Here is a 17,809-nt window from a genome sequence, read left to right as displayed (position 1 = left end):
CCCTTTAACACCAAACAAATGTTTAAAAAAAGTGTTAGATCATGCGAATCGTTCAGTCTAAACACGGTCAACGGTTGAACAATGAACGAGACTTCTCATTGCTCATTCATTGTATGCAGGCATGAAAATAATTGTTCACTCGTTTACACATTGTTGCGTGTAAACAGCGATCATTTAGGGGTTCACATTCACTGGAACGAAATGTAAAAAACGTATTTGCCTATATAAATTGACCAAACGAGCGAACTCTGTCACCGTTGCTCTTGCGAACAATTTATTGCTTGGGGTAAAGGGAGTCATCATTAATCATGTATCTATCCTAAGGCTGCCTGCAGATTTTGATGCAGATTTGAAAATGGCTTAAAAGCTGCCTGCATAATCTGCAACAAAATCCGATTTTCATGAGGAATTCTGCCGCTGTAGACTGGCTGCGTCCTGCGGCGTAATTCCCTCCCGTGTGAAAGGTTCCTGAGAAGGAAATAATATAATAGTGGATCAGGAGGTCTCTTGGCTGAAATGACTCTTCTGTTTCCATATCTTTTCATACACAGGGCTAGAAAAAAATGACTGGATGATGATGAGATCAGGACTCTGTGAGGCTGTATTCTCACTTCCAGGACTCCTTGTTCTTCTTTACACTGAAGATAGTTCTTAATGACATTGGTTGGATGTTTGGGAGTCGTTTTTCTGCTGCAGAACAAATTTAGAGCCAACCAGATGCCTTCTATTTTTGAATTTTTTTCTCTTACTTTGCAGCATTTTTTCTACCCTACAACTTTTGCGCAGTACTGTATCTACTCCATTCCCTCTTTCCATCAGAATAGCCCTGTAAAAGTTATGTCACAGCTAGAGTTGAGCGAACGTACTCTGCCAAGCTTGATGCTCGTTCGAGTATTAGCGTACTCGATGGTGCTCGTTACTCGAACGAGCAACAAGCCGTGTTCGACCCCGTCCCAGTTTTTGGCTCCTCCCCGCTGTGATGTGCCTGTTTTGGCCCCTCTCCGCCGCAGCATGCATCATTGGCAAATTTTTTGGCTGGCTGGCGGGAGAGGGAGAGAGAGAACACATGAACCAAGAAAAAAAAAAAGCTCAGGATCCGGCGTCCCACATACAAAAATGCTCGAGTCTCCCGTTGTAGTCAATGCGGTTCGTTACTCGAGTAGAGCTCTCGAATTTTACGAAAAGCTCGACTCGAATAACGCGGACCCGAGTATTTGGGAGCTCGCTCATCTTTAGTCACAGCCTAAACAACACACTACATTCTTACTAGATACACAGATGTAGCAGCTCTAATCTTCACGAATGGCACACTGTGTTTCCTGCATAGACTGGCTAGCACTGCTACGCTGTTTGGGCTGTGCAGCCACTGCTATGCCTTGTGAGTGACCAAGAGCGTCACACTGGCACATCTGTACGTCGCCTTCACACAACCCTAAGGGTGAAGTCACACGAACGTATATCGGCTCGGTTTTTACGCCGAGCCGATATACGTTGTCCTCGTGTGCAGGGGGGAGGATGGGAGAGCCAGGAGCAGGAACTGAGCTCCCGGCCCCCTCTCCGCCTCCTCTCCGCCCCTCTGCACTATTTGTAATGGAAAGAGGCGGGGCGGGGCTACATTCCGCGAATTAGCCCCGCTCCCGTCCCACCTCTCCCCATTGCAAATAGTGCAGAGGGGCGGAGAGGAGGCAGAGAGGGGGGCGGGAGCTCAGTTCCTGCACTTGGCTCTTCCATCCTCCCACCCCCTGCACACGAGGACAACGTATATCGGCTCGGCGTGAAAACCGAGCCGATATACGTTCGTGTGACTTCACCCTCAATAATGTTATTTCAATTATGAGAACAGATCTTTCGGCTTAATTATTATATTTATATCTACATATGTAGCAGAGATGAAATTGTCATTGAACAGTTTCCTTTGGGCTTTGTGTTAACTTAGCAACTTAGTATATTTCTAAGATGCTAAATGACAATTCTTCTCTATATGGATGGGGGCTCAAGAACTTTGACCCCCACCCATGTGACTATTATAATACAATTGAGACATCAAGTAAGTTCCTTATGGAAAAAAAACCCATTACAGACGGTGCCAGACGATGTCTACAGTGGCGGTATTGTTTATGTGATGATATTGCATATATTGCTTTCTGGTATTTTCTCTCCTTCACTATTATTTATTTGTTGTCCTAATTCATTGAAATTTTGGCAACAACCTTAAGATTTTAATGCCACTTAATTAACAAAAGATGCCAAAAGGAAGTGCCAAGAATGCAACCTTCAGAAAGACAGTCCATGGTAACACAAGCATCCCTGTCATCACCAAACCCATACTAAATAAACACAAAAACCAGTTTATTGTTATTCCCTGTAGAGGCTCTTAGGGCTCATGCACACGTGCGTATGTTGGTTCCCTCATTAATGGTTGATCGGCTGGAGTCACCCGCTCGGGAGTCTGGACGATCAGCTGATTGGGCTGATCAAGTATCAACCCAGCCATGCGGGAGTATCCATATACGCCAGTCCCAAGCCTGCATGAATGGGGAGGGTTAGGGAAAGACCTGACGACCTACCCTGTAACAACTTTACCTTGGAAACCCTATGAAAGAGCTCTTGGTTCTTACTCACCTAGTAAACCATCTGTTACCTTTCGTAGATCAAAAAGTTGTCAATCAGGAGTTAATCTGGACGTTCCTTACATAGGGCATTTGGCTCTAAGAGCCCACGGTGGGGCTGTCGATCTTGTGGCAAATGTGTTGCATGCCCAAATGTGGAGACTACTCAATCCTTCACTGATTCATCTGGTGTGAAAAGGTTTGCTGTTACTCATTCCATTACCTGCACTAGTTTAGGTGTAGTTTATTTGGTGTCTTGCCCTCGTGACTTGAAATACATTGGTCTCACCTCTAGGAAGCTTCGTAAATATGAATACTTTGTGGATATTGAGGGTGCATCTTCTGTGGATGGTCTTTCTTGACTTAAAACCTTTCCTCACCATTTCAGTTTCATGCATGCAACAGTAACCTTTTGAAGGTCCGTGGTACGGATCGGCTTCTCAGTAATTCCAGGAGTAGCAATTGGAAACGTTTGTTGGTAGAGATGAGCGAGCGTACTCGGAAAAGCACTACTCGCTCGAGTAATTTGCTTTATCCGAGTATCGCTGTGCTCGGGTCTGAAGATTCGGGTGCCGCTGCGGCTGACAGGTGAGTCGCAGCGGGGAGCAGGGGAGAGCGGGCGGGAGAGAGGGAGAGAAAGATCTTACCTCTGTTCCTCCCCGCTCTCCCCTGCAGCTCCCCGCTCCGTGCCGGCACCCGAATCTACAGGGACGAGCACAGCGATACTCGGATAAAGCAAATTACTCGAGCGAGTAGTGCTTTTCCGAGTACGCTCGCTCATCTCTAGTTGTTGGCACATAGGGAATCCCAATGGATTTTCACTCTTAACACTATTGTTCACTTGCACTTCACTTTCTCTAGACAGCACTTAAAAATACTTTGCCATTTTTGTTTGTTTGTTTTCTCTTAATTGCTGTTTTGCATAAATGTATTTATATTGTATTATTTTTTTACATTTATTATGGTCCTTGGAGTTTTGTCCAAGCTCCCTCGCGCCTATGCCTATTTTGTGCAGTCGCAATGAAGTTTCCTCGTTTACTCCCGGGCTTCTAGGTATTTTTTGCACACTTGTGTACATATTATTTACTCCCTTACTTATAATGGCACTAGGGCTTCATCCAGGTTCCCTGGTGTCCGCACCTATTTTGTGTGCGTTCACATGGGAATTTGTCATACACTCCCGGGTTTTTGCTTTTTTTTTCCTGCATGTTTTATCATTATTTTGCAGTTTATTGTAGGTTTTGAGATTTTATTCGGAATCACCATTTTCTTGTAGTCCTTGCAAGTCTTACATTATCAGCACTCTGGGATAGCAGACCAATAACAGCTGTTTGTTGCTTCTCGTTTGTTTGGGACTAAATATATTTGGGGAATAACTCACACGATCCCTTAAACGGGTTGTCTCACGCCGAAACGGTTTTTTTTTTTATTCAATAGGCCCCCCGTTCGGCGCGAGACAAACCCAAGGGATGGGTTAAAAAAAAAAAGTTTAGTACTTACCCGAATCCCCGCGCTGCGGCGACTTCTTTCTTCCTTTACCAAGATGGCCGCTGGGATCTTCACCCACGATGCACCGCGGGTCTTCTCCCATGGTGCACTGTGGGCTCTGTGCGGTCCATTGCCGATTCCAGCCTCCTGATTGGCTGGAATCGGCACACGTGATGGGGCGGAGCTACGAGGACCAGCTCTCCGGCACGAGCGGCCCCATTCACCAGGGAGAAGACCGGACTGCGCAAGCGCGTCTAAAAACGCCAGAAGACAGCAAATTTAGACGGATCCATGGAGACGGGGACGCCAGCAACGGAGCAGGTAAGTGAATAACTTCTGTATGGCTCATATTTAATGCACGATGTATATTACAAAGTGCATTAATATGGCCATGCAGAAGTGCTGAACCCCACTTGATTTCACGAGACAACCCCTTTAAGAAAGTGCAGGGCTAAACGTGAGTCAGGGGGCACCAGACTTCAGGTTTGCTATCATAAATTGTGCTATTGTATTTTTTGGCTATTTGATATAATTTATTAATTTTTTGGCTATTTTTTTAAACTTTATAAAACACATTGTTTTCTCTAAGTACTGCTGCACATTATTCTTGGTATTCGTATGAGACTTCTTTCTACTGATTCCTATGTGTCCTTTGGTACCATTTATCTGCTATTTGCACTTTGTTAATGTACATATGCTTACCTCTAGTCTGGTTTTTATTATGGCTGTAAACCTTCCTGGTTATTTTAGAATAGTTTGGTAATAAAGATTGTCATATTGTTTTATAATGATTGGCTGGGTGGTGATTCTTGTTTAGGTGGAGTATCCTTGCAGAAACGACAACACTTTTCCCAATCGGCCAAGCAAATGGAACACTTATATTACTGGTATGCAACAACACTATTGTTCTTAAATGACTCACATCTAATTAGAAGTGCCACCACCACTGGAAAGAACTCCAATAAAACCATGTTCTTTGTGACACATGATTGAATCCAAGAAACATCCCAAGACTGAGCTGATCACTGAGCAACCAAACAGGCTGCATAACCAACTAAACCACACAGGCTAAACGACTTCCACATCTTGCCAAAAACACCCACCATTGAAGGGTAGTGAAAATTCTTCCCAGTCTCTGAGATCTTCTTACAACGTTTAGTTAACCAAACATGGAATAACAGAGACCTCAATGCCTGAGTGGCAAAATAAAGAAAAACTTAGAAGTGAAAACTAAAAAGCCCAACAGGGACTGAAGTTCTCTTAAAGTGGTTTTGTTACGTAAAAGCATACCTTTTAACGAGGTCCGGGCTTTTAACAGCTGAAGATCCGGTAACCGAAATTCCATACAAACCGTTCTTAGTGATATACAAAAAAAAAACAAAAAAACAAGGCGACTCCAAGGAGTAAGGGTACTTTCACATGGGACGACGATCAGGCACAGAAGTGCCCAACTTCTGTGCTTTTATACAGGAGCAATAGTTGTTCAATGAATAGAGGCAGAGTATGCCGGAAATCTCTTCTGGTCACCGGCTTCGTTTCACTGTGAACAGGCAGTCATTCAACGATGAATGACTGCCTGTTTATACTGAATGGGAAGTCTCTCACTAGTCACTTTGTTTCAGTGGGCTGAAACGAAGCAACTAATGACTACTGATCACTCACAACTAATCACTCACTTGAACACTTTCAGCCGACAGTTGGCTTATGTAAAAGTACATTAGTGCTCCTGCAACACTTGCGTTTTTCTCGCGCGTTTTTTAATGCGAAAGTCGATAGGACTTTCTAATGTTAAAAACGCATTGCAATTTTCTTGAGATGCGATGCGTTTTTAACATTAGAAAGTCTTATTGACTTTTGCATTAAAAAACGCAGCAAAATCGCATGGAAAAAAACTGCGAGAAAAACGCAAGTGTGAAAGAGCCCTGTGCGCTCAAAAGCTACTTCAGAGATTAAAAGATTATGCAATAAAACGCGCCAACCTATTACCTTTGAAACTTGTTATGTTTGCACCTGTTTTCTGACATTCAGCTTCATGAATGTGTCCGGAAAAAAAATTGACCACGCCCACATTCGACAGAAAAACTGTAATTAGTATTTTTTAATCGTTTTGGTGAAAATCAGTTGTAAATATGTTGTAAAAATAGTACGCTGTTATTCTGGTGCAATTTGTGTCCCAAATCTGGCCATAGAATCATAGAATGATAGAGTTGGAAGGGACCTCCAGGGTCATCGGGTCCAACCCCCTGCAGGATTCACTAAATCATCCCAGATGGATATTTGTCCAGCCTTTTGTTTGAACACTTCCATTGAAAGAGAACTCACCACCTCCTGTGGTAACCTGTTCCACTCATTGGTCACCCTCACTGTCAGAAAGTTTTCTCTATTATCTAATTTGTGTCACCTCCCTTTCAGTTTCATCCCATTGCTTCTAGTCTTTCCTTGTGCAAATGAGAATAGGGCTGATCCCTCTGCACTGTGACAGCTCTTCAGATATTTGTAGACAGCTATTAAGTCTCCTCTGAGCCTTCTTTTTTGCAAGCTAAACATTCCCAGATCCTTTAACCGTTCTTCGTAGAACAGGATTTGCAGACCGCTCACCATCTTGGTAACTCTTCTCTGAACTTGCTCCAGTTCGTCTATGTCTTTTTTAAAATGGGATGCCCAGAACTGGACACAGTATTCCAGATGAGGTCTGACTAAGGAATAGTAGAGGGGGATAATTACCTCACGTGATCTAGACTCTATGCTTCTCCTAATACATCCCAGAATTGTGTTTGCCTTTTTGGCTGCGGCATCACATTGTTGACTCCTGTTCAGTCTATGATCTATTGGTATACCCAAGTTTTTTTCACATGTGCTGCTGCTTAGCCCAATTCCTCCCATTCTATATGTGGTTTTTTTTTTTTCATTTTTCTTGCCCAGATGTAGGACTTTGCATTTCTCCTTGTTAAATACCATTCTGTTAGTCACTGCTCACTGTTCAAGCTTGTCTAGATCTTTTTGAAAACTCTTTCTCTCTCTTCCTTAGTGTTAGCTATCCTTCCTAGCTTTGTGTCGTCGGCAAATTTGATCAGTTTCCCATCAATTCCCTCCTCCAGATCATTTATAAAAACGTTGAACAACACTGGGCCTAGGACAGAGGCTTGTGATACCCCACTTGATACATTCTTCCACTTGGATATGCAGCCATTAATGACCACTCTTTGAATACGAACGCTCAGCCAGTTGTGAATCCACCTAACAGTTGCCTTGTCAATCCCATATTTGGTCATTTTTTCAATAAGTATGGTATGAGATACTTTGTCAAATGCTTTACTAAAGTCAAGATATACTGTATCTACTGCATTTCCCTGATTAACCCAGTCAGTGATTCTGTCATAGAAAGAAATTAGATTTGTCTGGCATGATTTGTTTGTTACAAACCCATGCTGGCTCTGGTTAATTACTCTACTTGTATCCAAGTACTTGCATACATGCTGTTTAATAACTTGTTCAAAGATCTTTCCCGGTATAGAAGTCAGGCTCTCAGGCCTATAGTTTCCTGGATCTACCTTCTTCCCTTTTTTGAAGATAGGGACATTTTCCCTTTTCCAATCTTCTGGGACTTCTTCTTTTCTCCGGCAATTTTCAAAGATTATGGTGAGTGGTTCGGCAATTACCTCTGCTGCTTCCTTAACTATCCTAGGATATAATTCATCTGGACCTTGAGACTTGAATTCATTTAAGTTAGCTAGGTGTTCCCTCACCATCTCTCGGCTTATAGATAGCCTGCATTCTTTTATTCCCCCAATAGCACAGGGAAAATCAGTTGATGTTCCATCTACTTTCTGAGAGAAAACAGATACAAAATAGGAATTTAAAAGTTTGGCCGTCTCAACATCATTCTTAACCAATTCACCATTTTCATCTGCTAAGCATCCAATAGCATCTTTGACTTTTCTTTTGCTTCTGACATACCCCCCAAATCCTTTTTTATTGCTTTTGGCCTCTGTTGCAAGCCTCAACTCATTATTAGCTTTTCTGATACTTGCCCTACAGTTTCTGCAGACCGCATTATATTCTTCATTAGATATTCCCCCCTCTTTCCATTTGATAAACACATTTTTCTTTGTTTTTAACATGTGCAAGTTCTGTGGTCATCCATCCTGGTCTCTTTAAATGCTTCCCATTCTTCCTTCTTTTAGGGATTGTTAACGATTGTGCTTTAAGAATCTCATTCTGCAATATTTTCCAACCTTCTTGGACATTTCTGTCCTTAAGAACATCCAGCCATTGAATTTTTCCTACCCTCTTTCTGAGTTCATTAAAATCTGCCTTTCTGAAATCCAACCTTGAGGTCTGAGTTTTCTCAGGTCATCCTCCCCTTTTTATCCAAAATTCAAGGATAGCATGATCACTGCCTCCTAAGGTCCCAGCCACCCTTACTTCCTCAACCATTACCACCCTGTTGGTAAGAATTAGGTCCAAGATAGCAGAGCCCCTTGTTTTCTCTTCTACCTTTTGGAAGATAAAGTTGTCAGCAAGAGCGGATAAAAATTTGTTGGATCCATTACTTTTGTCTGAGAGAGATTCCCAACAAATGTCTGGATAGGTAAAATCTCCCATAATCACTATGTCATGCTTTTTTGAGAACTTGGCCATCTGATGGTGAAAGAGTTCATCAATACCTTCTGCTTGCCCAGGCAGCCTATAGTAAATGCCTACCATGGTGTCCTTTCTGAGGCTTCATAACTAAGCCTCTTGACTCTTGCTGCTGTGCTCAGTTTTGCCATGGTGTATCACCTGTGACATGTAACAGTCTTCAATGATCTCACCTCTGAAGCAGAGTTTAGTTGTTCGTCATCCAGTTTTTAGCCTCCTACACAGCATTCTGTTTCAGTTAATGACTGTATTTAAACCAACATATGAAAATGATGATCATTATCACCTTTTTGGTATAACTGGTTGATCATACACCTGACTACTGTCAAGGACTAGGGTTCGGGCAACGGGAAGTCCCTATAACTACCTGCAACCCCTGTCTGTACCTACTTGCCCCCCCCCCCCCCTAAGCTAAGCCCTAGGGCGTCAACTGGGCGACAGTCCCTAGACTAGCTAAGGAGGTGGGACAGGAGTCCTAGCAACCTGGCGGCGTACAGAACTACTGCAGCCAGGGGAGGTCACCAACACCGAGGCTCCCCTGCGCCGCACTCCAGTTGCCCGGGTGATGGAATCGGTGGTGCGGGCACGGAGGCCTCAGGATCCGCCGGTCCTGACAACTATAATCCTACAAAATCCCTGACTGTGTACTAGTTTACATAGAAGAATTGGTGCTGTTTTGAAGAGGCAAAGGATTGTTACACCAAATATTGATTAGATTCCTCTTTTGTTCCTTCACTTTTTTCATTTTGTTCATCTATATTTTGTTAATTGACAAAAATAAACTATTAACACTTCTATTTGTCAAGGCATTCTTACTTTACAAAAGTTTTAGGCAGGTGTGGAAAAAATGCTGTATACTTATATAGCAAAAGAGCTGCTATTGAACTTTGCTGCCAACTGCCTTATTTTTGTGCCATCACCTGCGCCTGGTACAGCTCTGCTCTATGAGCTCCATTTGCCCTGACAGAACCAACAAGGGTCTGTCTTCATTAGAAAACCCTTTTAATTATTTAGACCCTGACATTATGTACATCACTTCCTTCCTCTTCCTTGGGCAACTGGTTGAATGGACTTGAAACTTCTTATGAAGTCGACTGAGTCACAGAAGAATGTGGTCCTTTGGCTTCTATTCAATTGACAAATATCTTGCAGGAAACATCCGCTACAATTATGGCATTGACATGGATTCCAGCTCTTTACGTGCCTCAATAAACATTTATTTTCTGTCTTATTGTTCCTTATTATACACTTCAGATTAGACCTGCTGGCACCAGATATGACAGAAGGCATAGCAAACAAACAACTGAGATATAACTGCATCGAAAAACATACCCTGCGGTGATCAATCTGTCCTGAACGGAAGGGACTTCTACTTTATGACCACGTCCTACTTTCGACATCAGCAGCCTGTAGCCCTTGAAGGTAGTGACGGGTGGTGGGCTTGGTGGGTATATAAGGTGTAAAATAGGCTGTCTGCTCACACATCACTTGTTGTTATTGGTAAAAGGGACAATTCATCAGCTGCCTATTGGGGTGATTATTGGTGTTCGAGCCAAGGGTGGCGGCATTTCTCACACCGCGCAGTTTGTGAACTGTACACCTGCTGCTGTGGTGAAAGTGTACAGCGAATGGATAAATGGCACCACTGGGAATAACCGACATGGAAACTGCGGCTCACCACGTATGATTGATGTAAGATGTGGATGTCGGCTATGAAGCTGCTCAAGGGTTGACCAAAAAGCTACAATGGAGCAGCTCACCCTGAAAATGAACCAAGGGCTATTAGTTATGTCTTAAACAACAGTTCAGCGAACCCTACCGTGTATGGCTCTCCGCATAGGTCCCTTCACCTATGCTAATAGAAGTGTGACTGAAGAAAAGGCTTTAGTTTGCATGGCCGTATCGGAATTAGACCACCGCTGATTGGCAAAGGGTCGCCTTTTCCGATGAGTCACATTTTCTGCTTCATCAGTAAACATTGGCATATCAGGCTAAAAACTTTAAAGATCAGACACCCTGCAACCATTGCTGGAGGAACACAAGCTGGTGGTGGCAGCGTTATGGTCTGGGGAGTTTTTTCAGGGCATTCTCTGTTCCCGCTCATCCACTGCAGGGATTCCCAGCAGTGAATTTAAGACCTATTTTGAGGATAGGAAAAACAGGAATGCACCACAAGGTCAATCTTCGGATTCTTGGCCACATATATCCAATCCGTTGGATTTAGGGAGAGCTGCAGGACCTATAGAGGGCTTCTCTTAATACAGAGAGCGCCCCAGGGGAAAGAAATACAAACAATATGCTATTAGAAAAAAAATTGTCCCTGCGCTTCACGATATTGTGCTGAAAGAATAGGTCAATCCAGAACACGAAAAATAGCAAAGAAATAGCACTTACTAGACAGAAGGGGAGTATGATGATCAGAAGCTCCCTCCTTGGTGTCTACTCCACCGCCAAAAGAAGATACACTGGGATCCACAGAGATATGATCCAGTACTTTAATGTATACGGCAACGCGTTTCGGTGCTTAAACCATTGCACCTTTTCTAAGCCAACATATAAAAACCACAAACATTTATATAGAGAAACGGATACATTACATTCTATCATGCGCGGCGCCATCTTGTCATCATAGCAGCGTACTGCGTCACTGTGGGGCCAAAGGAACGTGCCACGTCATTGCGTAGCTGTTGTTGTGGCGACACCATAGTCTTTTTATGGAACGCATATTGCGTTCCATTATCAAATAAATGGACTTTCTATATCAATGCATATATGGCGTGCCCCTGTATCATGTTCAATATGGGCCGCTATGTACAGTAGAGCGCAGTCATCTTCTAGGATGATGCGGCATGCCGGAGTCATCCGTCCCACCTTCAAGATGGCGCCGCACATAATAGAACATAATGTACCCATTTCTCTATATAAATGTAAATGTTTGTAAGTGTTTTTTTTATACGTTGGCTTGAAAAAGGTGCAATGGTTTAACCCCTTAATGACCAGGCCAAATTTTGCAAATCTGACACGTGTCACTTTAGCATAGAAAAAGACCAGAAAGGTTTTGCATATCCAAGCGATTCTGACATTGTTTTTTCGCCACATATTGTATTTCATTTAGGTGGAAAAAAAAGACCGATAGAATTTGTGTTTATTTATTAAAAGCGCCAAAATTGGGAAAATTTTGAAAAAAAAAAAATCGTAATTTTTTCACATTTCCAACTGCAATATCTCAAATATGTGCAAACATAATATAGAAATTTTTGCTAAGATTTATATTTCCACCCGTTTACTTTATTTTGGGCGCACATTGGAAAAACTTTCGTTTTTTTTTTAACCATTTAGGAGACGTACAAATGTAACATTACTTTTCAGCATTTTGAGGAACACTGTTTTCCTACACCAATCCAAGATCGGAAAGGCTCATAGGAGTCAAAATGATAAATACCCCCACAAGTGACCCCATTTTAAAAACTACACCCTTTAACGTATTCAATGAAGGGTGTCAGGAGTATTTTAACCCCACAGTTTTTTTTCAGGAGTCAATGCAATTTAGAAGAGAAAAATAAAAATTTCATATTTTTGCAAATATGTCATTTTAAAGACAGGACTTTTTTCTATAGTACACATGAAAATTAGGATTTGCACCCCAGAATGGATACCCCTGTTTGTCCCGTGCTCAGAAACATACCCATTGTGGCCCTAATCTTACGTTTGGATGCACAATGGGGCCCAAAATGAAAGGAGCAACCGGTGGCTTTCGGAACAGAAATTTTGCTTGAAGGAGATTTAGTCCCCATTGCCCACTTGTAGAGCCCTTGAGTGACCAAAACGATGGAGAACGCCCACAAGTGACCCCATTTTGAAAAGTAGACCCCTTAACGAATTTATCTAGGGGTACGATGACTTTTTTGACTTCACAGTTTTTGAATGAATCTAAGCCAAGCCGAAGGAAAAAAAATTACGATTTTCATTTTATTGGTAATTCTGTCATTTCAAAAGCAGTTTTTTTTGTACCGCACATATATGAATGAAGACTTGCACCCCAAAATGGATACCCCTGTTTGTCCTGTGCTCAGAAACATACCCATTGTGGCCCTAATCATATGTCTGGATGCACAATGGGGCCCAAAATGAAAGGAGCAACCGGTGGCTTTCGGAACAGAAATTTTGCTTGAAGGAGATTTAGTCCCCATTGCCCACTTGTAGAGCCATTGAGTGACCAAAACGATGGAGAACTCCCACAAGTGACCCCATTTTGAAAAGTAGACCCCCTACCGAATTTATCTAGGGGGATGATGACTTTTTTGACTTCACAGTTTTTGAATGAATCTAAGCCAAGCAGAAGGAAAAAATTATGATTTTCATTTTTTTGGCAATTGTGTCAATTTAAAAACTGTTTTTTTTGGAAAGTGTACATAGGAATGAAGACGTATACCCCAAAATGGAAACCCCGTTTGTCCCGTGTTCAGAAACATACCCACTGTGGCCCTAATCTACTTAAAGAACTGACTATGTGGACCCTTGACCGAAAAATATAATAAAATATAACTTTTATTAAAGAAATAACTAAAAGGAAGAACAAACACACATAAATCTAGATCCAGGAAAACCCATGGAACCGATAAAAATATATTGATACCACTGTCCATAAACAGTAGTAGACCGGTCAGTCTGAGTATCGTTATGACTCAGCCATTTAGTGTATTCGGTCTCTTTGCAGAATCTGACAGGATTATCTACTTAAAGGAAACATAGCTAGGCCTATAATGGAAGGAGCACCCGTTGGATTTCAGGGTACAACGGAATAAATTCCAGGCCCCATTGCCCACTTGTAGAGCCATTGAGCGTCCAAAACGATAGAGAACCCCCACAAATGACCCTATTTTAAAAACTAGACCCCTTAACAAATTCATCTAGGGGTGTACTGCATATTTTGACCCCAAAGTATTTGAATGAATCTAAGCAAAGCAAAAGGAAAAAAATTACGATTTTCATTTGTTTGGCAATTTTGTCAATTTAAAAACAGTTTTTTTTGTACAGTGTACATAGGAATGAAGACGTTCACCCCAAGATGGATACCCCCGTTTGTCCCGTGTTCAGAAACATACCCATTGTGGCCCTAATCTACTTAAAGGACACATGGCTAGGCCCATAATGGAGGGAATGCCCGCTGGATTTCAGGGCAGAACTGAATAAATTCCAGGCCCCATTGCCCACTTATACGGAAAAAAATTTGACTTCCTAAAAATAATCCCCCCCCCGCCATCCCCATTTTTTGGCATTCCCTAAATATTAGATAAAGGTAATAATATAAACTGCGTTTTATGTCCGAAGACAGAGGTAATTACGGAGGCTGGTTGGGTTGGGCACATGGGGCAAGAAAACCGGGTATCCCACCCCCTCCTCATGTATTTTGGGGGGTATTTCGTAACCTCAGCGGCAGGTATGGGGTGTAAAAAGTGGCGCTGTGAGGCTTTGTAATCTTGCTGCGGTGCAGCGGTCTCACAGAGAAGGCGCTCAACAAGCTGCTCCTGGAACTGCAGGAAGACGAACGTTCCCGGGGCTTCTTGTAAATTATGGATTACTGGTAGCGGTCTGAATAACGCCGGGCTCACGTAGCCGTAGGCGGAATCCGCGTGTGGAGACCTGCAGAGGATCCCAGCTGTGAGCCCGGCTGTGTCCCTGCGTACAGCCGCGTAATCTACTGCGCATAACTGCCTACTCACACAGGCGGTCATGCGCAGTACTTTTTTTTTGTTTGCATTTCCCACGCCGTCGCTTAGCGATGACCCGGGTACCCGCAGCCCATACACAATGTATTTGCACATGGGCTGCGAGTATATCCACCGTCATAGAGCACAATGGGCTCTAGGTTGCGGATATCCGCGGTAAAATATAGCATGCTGTGTTCTGTTTCTGCGAGTGGATTACGTAATTCCGACCCGCTAATTGGGGGGAGTTGTGTAATCCAATGCATGCGATTGATCCGTGGATTACCGCTGATCAAGCGCATGCAGAACCTGTAATTCCTCTCCAGTCACGCGTGACCGGCCTAATGTTAGATCGCTACTTTATCACGTGACCGGGGACCGCTCAACGAGGCCACCGGTCACTGCTCCAGGCACTCAGCGACTGTTGGTCACTGGGAGCAAGTAGATTTAAAATTTCCTGGGCTTCTCGGCTCCTGTGAATGTGTCCGGCATTTTGCCGGCGGGCGCATGCGCAGCAGCCGGAAGGGTCCATGGAGGATAATCGCATCTGGATTCAAATGCGGAAGCCTCCGAGAAGATGCTTCATCTCCCCCAACCGATCGCATCGGTGAGGGGAAATGAAACTGCCACTTTTTAAAGAACTTTTACGTGATCGCCATTATGCATTGGATAACGGCGATCACGTGACCAGTAACCGCATACCACGGCTCCCCGTGACATCTCCAGGCTCTTGGCTACCTTTTGTAGCCAGCAGCAGGGAGATTTTACATTTCTTGGGCAATATTTCACTTTTGCGCATGCGTCCGCCATCATGCTGACGGGCGCATGCGCCGAAGCTGGGGTAAGATCCGCGGATCAACATCCCACCAGGGAACAAATCCGGGACCTTGGGTACGTAATTTCATCCCCCCTTACCGATACGATCCATAAGGGGAGATGAAACTTTAACTTTTTAAACTTTTTTTTTACTTTTAACTTTTTAACTTTATATGATCACCGTTATCTGATGGATAACGATGATCATATGACTGGAAACCGCATACAGCGGTCCCCAGTCATATCTCCCTGCACTCGGCTATCTGTGACAGCCGGGTGCAGGGAGATTTTGAATTTGCCGGGCTCGCCGGCTTCTGTGCATGCGCGCCGCATCGGCACATCGCAGAAGTCAGCGGGGGGTCCCGACACCGGCCGGAGGACATCGGCGGACCTGAGGTGAGTATTTTCACCTCCCCTCATGGATCCGATCCATGAGGGGAGGTGAAACTTTTCTTTTTTTACACTTTTTTGCACTTTTCCGCGATCGTCGTTATCCATTGTATAACGGCGATCGCGGGTACCTACAGGAGCCGGGAGCCAGGAGATTTTAGGTCTCCCGCGCCGCCGGGCCTTCTGCGCGTGCGGCTGACGTAATGCCGCCTGGCGCGCATGCGCAGAAGGACGGCTACGGGGCCCGAAGCATCGGGACAGCGGGGAGCCGTGCCACGGACCTCGGTGAGTAATTTCAGCTGCTCCGATGGATCCGATCCATCAGAGCAGCTGAATCTTTAACTTTTATTGCACTTTTATTTACTTTTTTGCGATCAACGCTATCCATTGCATAGTGCCGATCGCAATGCCGGGGGGGGGGGGGGGGGGCTCCGAACAGCCCGGGATGACAGCTCCATGCTGTCAGCTACCTGCGGACACCGACAGCATGGAGCTGTCACGTCCAGAGCCCGAGGGGCATTATTCTCTGCAGGACACATGTTTTTACGTCCTCAGAGAATAAAGCCCACTTCGGGAGGACGTAAAAAGGCTATGGGCTGGTCGTTAAGGGGTTAAGCACCGCAACGCGTTTCCATATACATTAAAGTACTGGATCATATCTGCGTGGATCCCAGTGTATCTTCTTTTGGCAGTGGAGTAGACACTTCGAGGGAGCTTCTGATCATACCCCCCCCCCTTCCTTTCTATCCAGTAAGTGCTGTTTCTTCGCTGATTTTGTGTTCTAGACTTACCTATTCTTTCAGCACAATATCGTGAAGCGCACGGACAATTTTTTTCTAATAGCATATTGTTTGTATTCTGAGGATAGGAAATCAATAGTAAAAGTCCCAAAATACCCCTTCATAAATACATAATCTTTTTTTTTTTTTCTCTTTTCCAAATGCATGAACAGTGGATAAGAATCGGAGCATAGATGGGAGTCTCCTACCTATGAATTGGCACTTCCCAGTTGCCTTCTGAATGGTCACCATATAACACTACATTTCACCGGTCCTCCCTGAAATCTTACATGCTTCCCTCCCTCTCCATACTCTTACCTGCGTACACAAAAACCTTCTCCAACTTCCTGCTCACAGAGAATATAGGGTTTGCTGTAGGATCTATGTCAGATTCATCAGGACAGTCAGGTATGTACAGGAGTTACACAGGCTCTACTGCAATAAAAGCAAGCGCTGGGAACTGTTAACCAATACCATTTAGAAAGTTGCTTAGTTTTCCCTCTAGAGGGAATGTATCCACACTATTTTTTCGTAATTCAAACAAGATAGAAAATAAAAAATAGATTAGGGAAATATTTCACAATTTTTTTTAAATTCCATTTTCTGCACTTGACTATGAGGGCAGCCATCATGCCTCAGGTGTAGTTAGCAGCATTAAGATATATACTTTACAGCAAAATTCATGGGCCAAAACAATGGACAGGAGGGGGACCAACTGGTTTCTATAGGGGAATGTTCTATGCAGGTCCTCTGACCCGTGCAGGTGGAAGGAGGAGGAGAGTTGTAAAATGACCTATTCCGATCTACCATTCACATGTAACCTTTATATAATGTTACCTTCCATTGTAATCTTGCCTGTGATAAGGAGATGACCTCTAATGGCCCATGTTCATGGGATGACTGTCAGCTAAACGATTTTCACGAGCAGGTGAGGTCACCGCTAGTTGTTGACGCTAGTGCAGAACATTTAGACAGCCAGATCACCGCTCAGCATCACTCACTTCTCACCGATTTCTCGTGCAGCGCTTCATATTATATGTGAAGCACTGAGCGGGGAATGTTTCGACGCAGCGACCAATGAATGAACCAGCGATAATTTTTATGCTGCTGAAAGTGAGCAACAAACGAAAAGTAAACAAATAGTAAATGAGGTTTTATATTTAGGAGGTAACGATTATCGCGTAATTTTGTTCATTTGGACAAATTTTGCACGATAATCGTCCTGTGTAAACGGCTCTTGAGAAATAATCTCTACAGAACAGAAAGCGTCAGACTATTACTAGGCTTTGTGGTTACTGAGAAAGCTGTAGGATTTTAGGATTTGTTTTCTTCAATACAGTCTGACATCAAAAATAAATAAGAACCCTAAGCATTTAGG

Source organism: Eleutherodactylus coqui, chromosome 5 (genome assembly GCF_035609145.1).
Source record: "Eleutherodactylus coqui strain aEleCoq1 chromosome 5, aEleCoq1.hap1, whole genome shotgun sequence".
NCBI lineage: Eukaryota > Metazoa > Chordata > Amphibia > Anura > Eleutherodactylidae > Eleutherodactylus > Eleutherodactylus coqui.
The sequence above is the reverse complement of the archived record's forward strand: the minus strand, read 5'-3'. Positions refer to the sequence as shown.